The 12,425-nt window shown below is 40.1% G+C and overlaps 1 long non-coding RNA gene across 1 annotated transcript; it reads left to right on the forward strand.

The window, feature by feature from the left end:
* The first annotated feature begins 843 nt into the window (after positions 1–843).
* Positions 844–12,417, forward strand: LOC149271041 (uncharacterized). The gene is made up of 3 exons (XR_016279795.1): positions 844–922; positions 1,342–1,462; positions 12,222–12,417. It is a non-coding gene; the product is annotated as an uncharacterized LOC149271041 (long non-coding RNA).
* Positions 12,418–12,425: the final 8 nt, after the last annotated feature.

Consider the following 12,425-nt stretch of genomic DNA (forward strand, 5'->3'; position numbering starts at 1 on the left):
GCACAAAAGGGAGCCATATCTTTCTGACTGACTCAAAGATGCTTGTGCAATCTACCAACTCCTCATCACAGGTGAACTTGGCAATGTAATCCATATCTATTAAGCTGAGGCTGACCATACCACTGACTGAGTGTACCACATTAGGGTGGTACTGGCAATACAAATCAAGGTCTCTTGACCCACAAACCAGGGAAATTTTTCTCAGAAACCGATCCCGCAGGCTAAAGGCGCTGGAGCACAAAAAGCCCTCTCCTGATTCAACCTGAGGCAGGATGGAAGGTGAGACTGGCTCTCCTTAGGTAGGTAAGGATAACTTAGGGCCTGAACAGACAGGCCAGAATAAAGCTGCTTTGGGTCACTTTGGAGGTATGCTGTTTAAATGACACACACATCTTAAGAGGTCAGAAGCTGCACTCTAGTCCTTAGGACTGGAGCATGACTTTGGCGCAGCTTCCGGCCTCTTAGGATGCCTGCAGCATTCCCCAGCATTCCCTTTCCAATTCCCCATCCCATGATCCCCAGCTACTCTCACAAGGCATGAAGTAACTGTTGTGTAGGGGAGCTGCAGAGAGTCTATGTTAGATCCAGGGGCTTTGATTGGTGCAGAAGGAGGAAGGGGATGCCCACCTCTGCATCGGCCCAAAGGAGACATTCGTCACCTGCGTATGTCACCAGCAGGATGCTGATCTCAGTGACTTTGAGTTCTGCAGGGTTTCTAGGCAAGGCAAGCCTAACCATGGTCTCTTTTCTTAGGAACTTCATCTTGGACCCCTTGTACACGGCTTTGGCACCTCTTTTGCTGGACGTGACCAAAATGCAGGGTCACCAGGATCCCCCTGTCCACCTGATGGCCGACACAAAGGCCAAGCCGAAGGAGTTGGGCTCCAACAGAAAGAGGCTGCTGAGGTACAACAGCTCTTTGGTAAGTTCACATCCTGACTGTTAGTTTCATCTGTGTCTGGACTGGCTCATGAAAGCAAGCAGAGAACATACTGTCCCAGTTTGGAAGAGCATGTCCTGGTTAATTCTCTGTCACCTCATTTTTTCAGGGGCTTTGAAAACGTCCTGTTTCACTCTCCTCCTCCCATTTCCCCTTATCTCCTCAGGTCAGGTCAGGTCAGAAATGGCCTAAATTATATTGTTTATCATATTGTATATGATATTGAAAGGATTCGAGACAAACTGGATCTCAAAGGCTGTAGCTTTTTGCTTGCTTGCAGAATGTAAAGTTTATTTCCTGGACTGAATTCTGAAGTGTTGAAATAATATTTGCAATGCACCATGTGCTTTCCTCCCCTTTTGCTTAGTCACTCCCTGAATAAGGGCTATTTCCTATTGCAGGTGACCTTTGCGGATGTGGCGGTATATTTCACTGAAGTGGAATGGAAACTGTTGACAAAGAAGAAGAAACTAATGTACAGTTATGTGATGATGGAGAATTATGAGAATGTGGCCTCTGTGGGTAAGGAACCTGAATCCATTGCCCTTCCTGTGAAGACTGAGGGTCCTTTCATAATTCACTGTCAGAGAGATATGATTCCACTTTAGAATTATAGAATCAAAGAGTTGAAATAGACCACAAGGACCATCCGGTTCAATCCTCTGCCATGCAGGAATAGACATTCAAAGCACCCCCCAAGAGATGACCATCCAGCCTCTGTTTAAAGACCTCCAAAGAGACTCCACCAAACTCTGAGGGAGTATATTCCACTGTTGAAGAGCTCATACTCTCAAGAAGTTCCTCCTAAAGTTTAAGTGGAATCTCTTGTCCCTGTGGCTTGCATCCATTGTTCCATGTCCTTTTCTCTGGAGTAGCAGAAAGCAAGCCTGCTCCATCCAGAATATAACATCTCTTCAAATATTTGAACAGGGCTGTCATACCCACTCTTAACTTTCTCTTCTCCAAGCTAAACATACCCAGCTCCCTCATTCCTCAGAGAGCATGGTTTCCAGACCGTTCACCATTTTAGTTTCTCTTCTCTGGACATGCTCCAGCTTCTCAACATCTGTTTAAATTGTGGTGTCCAGGACTGGACACAGGATTATTGCAAGAGAGCCCTGACCAAAGCAGAATAGCGGCACTATTACTTCCCTTGATCTTGACACTATACTCCTATTGATTCAGCCTAGGATCACATGGCCTTTTTAGCTGCTGCATCACACTGTTGACACATGTTCAACTTGTGCTATACACTTGGCCCTCTCCTTACGCGGAGGATCCGTTCTGGATCCCTCCGCGTAAGGTGAATTCCGCCTATGCTCAAGCCCCATTGGAAAGCTCAAGTCCGCGTAAAGCGTGCCTGTGTATGACGCGGGCGTGCTGTACTACCATTCCTAGTTCCCTTTCACACGTAATTTAATTGTCATAACAACTTCCTGTGGAATCTTAGAGTTTCTAGTTTTAGTGAGGTACTATTGTTCTCAGCTTTGTAAGGATTCTAAATATCCAATCCTAAACTGCCAATTCTGGAATTTTGTGGGAAGAAGCCATGGAGATTAATGCTTTTCCCCCAAAAGGGTCCTCAGCCCATTCCTGAGCAAGTTTCCTGGCTTTTGTGGCCCCTCTTCCAGCTGTTTGATGCTCTGGAGAGGCTTTGTGGGGAAAAGGCCTCCCTTGGCCCTGCAATGGATCAGACAGGACCCAACAGTGGCAAAATGGCCCCCACTTCCCCTCTGAGATCCCCTGGGGTTCCAATCCCAAACAGTAATCCATCCCAGTCTTGGAGATGTCCTAAAGCTGTTTTAAGGCTCATCCCTAGCACTTGACCCTCACCAAAATTGGAATCCAGGTCCCAGACCCTTGTTCTGCCTTTCCTAATGCATTATTCGTGTACTGATTGTCCTGCCTTTCTCAAAAAATGAGCCTCAAAGTGTCCCTTTTGTGCATCACACTCTGTGGGTTTGTGTCTGTGATAGAGAGAGGGAGCCAATGTGAAAAACAGAAAGGCAGGGAAGAGATGTTGAATGTGAAATGGTGAAGCAGTGCAGATGGGGAAGAGGGAAGGTTGGAGAGTGGAGGGGAAAAGGGAAGGGGATCAAGCCTCTGGGAGCCAGGAGGGGAAGGCAGGAGCAAAGGCAGGATCGCCTAGCTCTGTGCGGAGAGGAAGGGACCTCTGGGAAGGGCCAGGAGAGGGGCCTTGGGGATTGGGAGGCAGCCACCAACCTGACAGATTTTAAGAACTGGTTTGAGTGAACTTCTGAGAACCAGCTGAAATCCTTGTTTTCAGACATATTTAGGGGTTCCATTCAGCAATTATAATGTCTATGAAGGGAGGAAAGGGGACACAAACCCTGCTTTTGTCTACTGTTTCTTTTCTTACCTGAGCTTGCTTACCTCCATTCAAGTGGTCCTTTGTTATGCAAAATGCTGGAGTCTGGGGAGGACATCCGCAAGTGCTATGCTTTTAGGGGGATTTGGTACTTAGCTCAATAGAACAAAATAGTTTTACTGGGGCAATAGTGACCTCTGGATCCAGCCAAGCTTTAGAAATTCCTGAATCAAACAGATTTTCATAGGCATCTGAAATAGGGTTTTGTGTTTTATTTAGGTGGAAAGCAAAACACACAGACACATACATATAAGTGTTCATGCACACACGCAAGAACTTTGTAACAAAGGTGGGAGTGGTGAATAGATGTAAGTCTTTGATAATGGTGATACGTTACCTATCCAGATCTTTATTCCAATTGTTTTTTTTTTAATTATAATCTTTATTTGGTTTTATTACAAAGATAGGGAAAAAAAAGAAAAAAAAAGAAAAAAATTTTCAGGCTTCTTTTAACATTTTCAAAGATGAAGAAACAAAGATGTTATTTCTATTATTACCATAATTATATTTATCTATATTATTTTCCCATGGAATTAACTACTGCCCTGTTCTTTTTTCTTATTCTCCCTTATAATATTGACTGACATAATACGTTTATCATACTTTCACCCATTGCTTTCTGACTACCACCCACCTTCTTAACACCAACTTTTTATCAATTTCCCCCATTTCTTTTCGAACTCTTGCTTCGTTTTTCCTGCAATATGCATCAACATTTTGTCCATCTCCTTTAGTTCCAACACTTTTACTTTCCATTCTGTTACATTTGGGATCCTTTTTTGTTTCCAATATCTGGCATATACCATACGCGCGGCCGATATTAGATATAGTATCATACTATTCTGTGTTTTGTCTAATTTTCCCTGTGGTATTTCTATCATATTAAGTAAAAATATTTCTGGAGACAATGGAATTTTAATTTCCATTATTTCTTGTATTTCTTTATGTATTTGTCTCCAATATTTCTGTATTTCTTCACAGTGCCACCATACATGATACATTGTTCCCACCTTCTCTCTACATTTCCAACATTGCCTATCTACGTGTTTTTTCATTTTGGCAAGCCTAGAGGGGGTCAGGTACCATCTGTAAAAGATCTTGTAATAATTTTCTTTCAAAGTGTTTCCTTTTGTAAATTTTTGAGTAATCCTCCATGATTTTTCCCATGTTTCTAACTGTATTGTTTTCCCTATGTTTTCCATCCATCTTACCATTGATTCCTTAATCGTTTCCTCTACTTGATCAAAGCCTAGTAACATTTTGTAAATTTTTCTAATTGTACCTTTTTCTTTACCCATTATAATTTTGTCAAATTCTGTTTTTTCTGTTTCTATACCCTTCTCATTTAGGTCTTTCTTTGTTTCTATTTTTAACTGTGCGTATTGTAACCAGTTGATTTTTTCCCCTTCTCGTTCTAGATCTTCCTTTTTTTTAATTTCCATTTTTCCTTTTACATTTATTACATAATCTTCGTGTTTTAACCATTTGTAATTTCCCACGTATTCTTTTCTGTGAAATGCTTCTTGTGGAGAGGCCCATTTTGGAATTTTAGTATAGAAAAAATTCTTATATTTTTTCCAGATTTTAAGTATTACCTTCCTGATTTTATGTTTATTAAATTTTGTATCTCTATGATCGTACATTAGGTATGCATGCCATCCTACATTCATGTCCCCCGCTTCCAATTCTAATTGTTTCTTATTTTCAAGAGAAATCCACTCTTTAGCCCATATAAGTACACATGCATCATAATATAATTCAAGGTTAGGCAAGCCTAAGCCACCTTTTTCCTTTCTACCTTGTAATACTTTTAGTTTCATTCTAGGTTTCTTTCCTCTCCATATAAAGCTTGTTATGTCCTTATTCCACTGTGTAAAAGGTAATTTGTTGTCTATAATAGGAAGAGATTGAAACAGGAATAACATTTTGGGGAGGACCTGCATTTGTATTGTCGCTATCCTTCCCATAAGCGAGAGATACTTATTGGACCAGTTATCTAGCTCCTCTTTGATTTTCTTCCATGTATTTTCGTAATTGTTTTTATATAGCTTCTTATTGTTGTTAGATATTGTTATCCCTAAATATTTACATCTATCAATAAGTTTGAATTCGGTTTCCTTTTTTAGCTTTGCTAAATCTTTTAAACTTAAGTTTTTAGTTATTATTCCGCATTTACCTTTGTTTATTTTGACTCCTGCTATGTTGCCGAATTCTACCAAGATTTCCTCTACTCTTTTTATACTTTTTATCGGATCATCCAGAAAAATTGCTATATCATCTGCATATGCTCGTAAATGATATTGAAAGTTTTCTGTTTTAGGTACCTTAATCTTTTTCTCCATTTTTATCTTCCTGCTTAATGTTTCTATTATCATAATAAATAAGAGTGGGGAGAGTGGGCAGCCCTGTCTGGTCCCTTTAGATATTACACACCTATTTGTTTTCCCCCCCATTAACTATTATTTGGGTTTCTTGTTTTTTATAAATTTTCTTTATCCCTTGCAGTATTTTACCTTGAATTCCACATTCCTCCATTAGTATCATTAAATAGTCCCAATTTACATTGTCAAATGCTTTTTCTAGGTCCAGAAAGAGCAGTCCCAGTTTTAAGTCCTTATGATTGTTATAGTATTCAATTATGTCCAAAACTGTACGTATGTTGTTCCTTAAGTATCTCCCTGGGAGGAAACCCGTTTGCTCTTCTGATATCCATTCGCCTAAGAATTTCTTTAATCTTTCCGCTAGTATAGATGCATAGATTTTATAGTCTATGTTCAAAAGTGTAATTGGCCGGTAATTAGCTATGTCCTCAGGGTTTTTACCTTCTTTAGGAATCAAAACTGTTAATGATTGTTTCCATGTTTGGGGTACGTCCCCCGTGTCGATTTGTTTGATAGTTTTATGCAACCATGAGGATATTTCAGATTTAAATGTTTTGTAGTATTTGGCCGTAAACCCGTCTGGTCCTGGTGCTTTGTCAGTTTTTAGTCTTTCGATTGCTATTTCAACTTCGGATAGAGATATAGGTGCGTTTAATTTTTCCAATTGATGGTCAGAGATTTTTGGAATGTGACATTCCTTAATATATTTCCTTTTTATTTCTTTCTCGCTTTCTTCCCCTTTTTTTTCTTTAAATAAATTTTTATAGTATTGTTCTGTAATCTTCATTAAATCTTTTTGTTGGGTGTGGACTTTATTATTTTCTGTTAACTTTAATATTGTTTTACCTGCCTTTTCTTTTTTTAGCTTATTAGCCAGCCATTTCCCCACCTTGTTAGCGTTCTCAAAGTGATAATGTTTACATTCTTTGATATTGTTCAGAATCTCTTTTGTTATTTTCTGTTCTAGTTGTGTTCTGATTAATTGTATTTCTTCTCTTATTTTATTATTCTTGGGGTTCATTATCTGTTCTCTTTCTTTAGATTTTAATTTTTCTGTTAGTTCTTTTTCTTCCTTTATTTTGATTTTCCTCTGTCTTATTTCCTGTTGAATGAGATACCCTCGGATTACTGCCTTTGATGCATCCCATATTACATCTATTGGTGTTTCTTGATTTACATTATATTCAAAATATGTTCTAATTTCTTGTTTGATTTTTTCTATTATCTTTTCATCCGCTAACAGCGCATCCTGCAATTTCCAAGAGTATTCTTTTTCCCCTATACTCAATTGCACTAAGTTTGGATTATGATCAGAGATAATCTTAGGCATGATCTCTGTTGTTGTTATGTATTTACATAACGATTTGGATATTACTGTAAAATCAATTCTGGACCAAGAATTGAATCGTCCTGAATAATATGTGAAGTCCTTCACCTTTTCGTTCCTTTCTCTCCAAATATCAATTAGATAATTCTCCTTAATTAGATTATGTGCTGCTTTTGGGAGAGCTCCCTGCATGTTATTTTTTTTAGCTTTGGTTGATCTATCTATCTTTGGGTTCAATACTCCATTCCAATCTCCTGTTATTATTATTTTTTCATAGTCTAGATTTTTTATCTTTTGTCTTAATTTCGTTAAAAAAATTAGCTTTCCTTTCTTGTGGGGTATAAATATTAACTATCAGTATTTTACCGAGTTGTAACTCTACCTCCGTTGCAATGTATAATCCCATGTTTAAGTCTTTAAAGATTTCTTTGGATTTGATATTATTTTTTATGTAAGTTGCCACACCTTTCTTTTTAGATTGTATGCTGGGGGCAGAGTAAAGAGTACCTAAGTTTTGGTTCTGTATCAATCTTAAATCTTTCTGTCTTAAATGAGTTTCTTGTAAACAAATTATACTTGCCTTTTGCTTCTTCAGAAAACCAAATACTTTATTTCTTTTCTCTTTAAAATTAAGTCCATTAACATTCCAAGTTAGCACCTTTAATTCCATTTTAGTTGTTCTTTCCCGTTTCTGTGTCCTCTTTTATCTCTTGTTCCTTTTCCTACTTTTCTTTTTCGTAACTGTCTCTGGGTAAAAGTCACTATCTCCTTCTTCCTTGTCTAAATCTAAATGAGGCCTGTTTTCTGTTAATTTTCTTAATCTTGTTGCAATACGTTCTGTTCTAATGTTATTTTCCCTTTTTTTTCTCTCTCTCTTACTATCTTGTTCTTGTTCTCCTTGTATTTCTCCTTCTTCTAACTCTTGTTGTACACTTTGTTGTTGTGTTGCAATCTCACCAGTTTTCTCTTTTATGTCTATATTTGTCTTTATTTCGGATTCTGATTTCCTTCTCTGTTTTTTAGCTTCCCTGTAATTTTGTTGATTAACTCTTTGGGCAACTGTTTGCTCTAAATTAATACACTCTTCTTCTGAGGTGTCACTCCCCGTGGACTCACTTCCTTCAAATTTTTAAAGGAATCCTTCTGCTTTTTCAATGGTATCTATGCGGTATCTCTTATTATCTATGGAAAAATTTATTCCTTCAATCTTTCCCCATCGGTATTTAATTTCATTTTCTTTAAGAAATTCTGTTAATTTTGCATAATCCTTCCTTTTCTTTAAAATTTGAGGGGGTAGATCCTTAAATATTTTAATTTCCTGAGGATGGTCTTCCATAAAGAATTTTTTTTGATAATTAATATCTAGAACCAAATCCCGTACTCTAGATCTTACAAAATGTATAACAATATCTCTAGGGAGTTTTTTTATTGGTCGCAATCCGGGAGTTTTGTCTGTATAGTTTGTCTACTTCCAGGTCTAGTTGTTCTGGTACCCAATCTATATAATATGCTAATGCCGGGATTAGCCGGGTATTTAAATTCTCATTATATTGTTCTGGGAGTCCCCGAATTTTCAGGGTTTTTTCTTTGTTTCTCAGTTCTGTTAGTATTTTAAATTTTTCCTCTAACATTTGAGTCTCTTCTATCTGTTCTACCTTCTCCTCTAATCTAGATGTTTTCCCTTCTGTGTCTGTAATTTTTTTTTGATTTGCCTTTATGTCCTGTGCCATATTACCTAGACTCTCTTTTAATTCCTTTATCTCTTTCTGTATTTCTAATTTTATTTCCTCTTTCCATTCTTTTATTTCTTGATGGATTTCAGCCCTAATTTCGGTTCTGATATCTATCCTTAATTTTTTTATTTCTTCCAGAATGATATTGTTTGAGATATTAATATTTAGGGATTCTGTTTCAGAGATATTTTCCCCTGGTGTATTGCCTTCTGCTTCTTGTGGGGGGTTTGGACATTGTTCTTCCATTTTTTTTATTTTTTTTTTATTTTTCACTTAACAGTTTCTTATATTTGAGAGTTTCTAATCTTTGTTCAATACCCGGGGTAAGTTAATGTTGTTCCCAGTTAATTATTAGCTTCTACCAATTTCCTTTTAACTTTTCCGTTCTCTTATTATTTCTCTTAGTTTCCCTCTCCCCGTTCTCCACCTTCTTACCTCTGGACTAAACTTAAAAAGGTGGGCGTCACTTTTGCCCTTAGGCCTTAATACTGTAAGGAATTGCCCCCTTTATGTAATTAGCTTTGCAAGAGTCATCCTTATTTCTAGATTGTTGGGGGATTTGCAAGGTTAGTTTTGTAAACCTGTTTACTATCAAATATTCTCCTTTTATTTAGGCTTTTCTAATAATTCAGTATGATTGTTTATAACCACGGAAGATTCCAGAGTAGTAAAAGCTGTAAGTCTATAATATTCCTATTATATTTCAAACCTTGCTCCACCTTACTTAACTGAATTGGAAAGTTATCCCCAATTCAAGTATTCGTTTCGCCATTCACCTACTGCGGCAAAGACATTTGCGAACACACACAGACCTACTTACGTTTTCCCTTCAGTTATTATTGTTCTCTCTCTTACCCCCTCCCTTAATAAAATAAAGTAATAATAATAAAAAATTCTAATTGAGATCTCTGTTTTGTCACTAATATGAGGGATTGTCCCACAGTGGTACTCTGCCTCTCTCGACTGCTGTCCACCGCCGCCGCGCCGGGGCCGATGTTCCTTGGGCCTTTTCAGGAGGCCCCTGGGCGAAGCCCTGCCTCCGCCGCCGCTGCTGGCTCTCGGGTGGGAGGGGGAGATGTTCCTAGGGTTGGCCACGCCCCCAACGCTCTCCTCCTGCCTCCGCTACCACCGCCTCTCTCCTCCGCTGCCGTTGTGGCTTGGGGCCAGTGTTCCTGGGCCTTTTGAAAGGGCCCTGGGCATGCCTTGGCTCCGCTGCTGCTGCTGCTGCTTCTGGATGGGAGGGGGGATGTTCCTGGGGCTGGCTTGCCCCAAACACTCACCTCTCTCCTCCGCTGCCGCCGCGGCTTCGGGCCGGTGTTCCTGGGCCTTTTGAAAGGGCCCTGGGCGTGCCTTGGCTCCGCTGCTGCTGCTGCTGCTTCTGGATGGGAGGGGGGATGTTCCTGGGGCTGGCTTGCCCCAAACACTCACCTCTCTCCTCCGCTGCCGCCGCGGCTTGGGGCCGGTGTTCCTGGGCCTTTTGAAAGGGCCCTGGGCGTGCCTTGGCTCCGCTGCTGCTGCTGCTGCTTCTGGATGGGAGGGGGGATGTTCCTGGGGCTGGCTTGCCCCAAACACTCACCTCTCTCCTCCGCTGCCGCCGCGGCTTAGGGCCGGTGTTCCTGGGCCTTTTGAAAGGGCCCTGGGCGTGCCTTGGCTCCGCTGCTGCTGCTGCTGCTTCTGGATGGGAGGGGATGTTCCTGGGGCTGGCTTGCCCCAAACACTCACCTCTCTCCTCCGCTGCCGCCGCGGCTTGGAGCCGGTGTTCCTGGGCCTTTTGAAAGGGCCCTGGGCGTGCCTTGGCTCCGCCGCTGCTTCGGCTGCTTCTGGATGGGAGGGGGGATGTTCCTGGGGCTGGCTTGCCCCAAACGCTCACCTCTCTCCTCCGCTGCCGCTGCCCAGATCTTTATTCCAATTGTTGAGGATCTGGAACAGAGAGAGGTCAGTAGTTCCTGCGACAATTGGGGTTGGTGAGTGCATTGAGGTGCTTAGCCATGAAAACAGTGTCTGTCTGTAACTGGACTGGCATCGAAGAATAGCAAGTCGGGGCTGATATTTATACTGAAATTGGTGCTTGGGGTCAGAAACTGAGGGTTCAGAAAGGTTTATATCACTTTCTATATTATATATGTCCTGTGTATAGAAAGAATGGGGTGAAACTGAATTGAATGCAGTGGGTGTTTCATGCAAATACCTCAGACAAAAGGGATTAGCACACCGCTTCTCAGGTCCTTGTTGGCTCTGAATTTCTATCCTGTTCACAAGCCAATGTACACTACAATCTGAGGGTGACGCTCCCAGATGCAGCTCAAAAATATCATAGCAGAGTACGGATGCAAATATCCAGATATAGGTATTGGCAAAACACTGATCACTTTCCACACTTAAAAATAAGTCACGGACACAGGAGATTTCATTCGGTTCTTTAACTTGACTTACAAAATAATACAAATAAATGAATGAATAATTTATTATGGCTCATGGCCAGATGTAAAAACAATCAAACAAAATAAATACAAGTATTAGAAAGCATCACAATACTAAATTGTATTCTAGCAATAAGGGTAAACATCCATTCATAAAATGAAATCCTAAACCTGACAGGTAAAAATTGCCCTAAATAACTTTGAGAAATATAGACTTAAAATAGGAGCTTTGGCACGGTTGCTTAGAAAGTTGTATCCTAATTGAGTATCTCCCACGCTGAGTTATATAACATTTCGGGCGGAATACAAGCTACACATGGCGTGTTTATAGTGGCAACCACTCATCCAGACTTCTAAAAGGATTTATATAAAAGAGAACAGTTAATTAAATATAATGCAGAAAACACCATATAAAATCATATTAATTTCAAAAAGGAAATTTCTGCGATAAATAATCACAGCTGCACAATATCTGACAACTTTACCAGTTACCTGCTCCTAATAATACAATTATTTGCAAGCTCTCCTCTCCGACTTACATCAACTTCACCATCCCTTGTACACACAACTCCAATCCAATCCACACCAATCCGCATGTGAGCTGTATGCTTTATTGGTTGTGAGTCATCTGGTGCCACACAGCATGAAGCATCCTCTGCAGTTAGCTTGCATCATGCCTTGGGCTCTGACTCAGGACTCTATGGCAGTCTCACAGGATATGATGCCACCTGTCAATCAACGTATTTCTACACATGTTTAATAGAATATTTTTTCAACAGTCTTTTGTCTGACTATCTGCTTCCAGTGATTCCCTTATGGCAGCCCCTCTTCAATCTCTTCTTTGCTAGCTCCTATGAGTAAGGTTACAATTGTTCCATGGATTTAGGGTATCTGCAACAGGCTCATGCTCAGGTCACTCACACCAACTTTATTAATTTAATCTCAAATTGAGAAGGGTGAACGGGGGCTGGATCTTGGGGTAACGCTCTCCTCTCTTAACTTTGATATTTAGTCGTTGTCCTTCTTTACAGAAGAACATTTCAGTCATGAGAGAAACCACACTGGAGAGAAGCCATACAAATGCCAGCATTGTGGGAAATGTTTTTCTATGAAATCCTGCCTAATGAGACATCAGAGAGTCCACACTGGAGAGAAGCCATACAAATGCCAGCATTGTGGGAAATGTTTTTCTATGAAATCCTGCCTAATGAGACATCAGAGAGTCCACACTGGAG

This window comes from Sceloporus occidentalis, unplaced genomic scaffold (assembly GCF_023333645.1).
Source record: "Sceloporus occidentalis isolate IW3139 unplaced genomic scaffold, rSceOcc1.0.p SCAF_592, whole genome shotgun sequence".
NCBI classification, from domain to species: domain Eukaryota; kingdom Metazoa; phylum Chordata; class Lepidosauria; order Squamata; family Phrynosomatidae; genus Sceloporus; species Sceloporus occidentalis.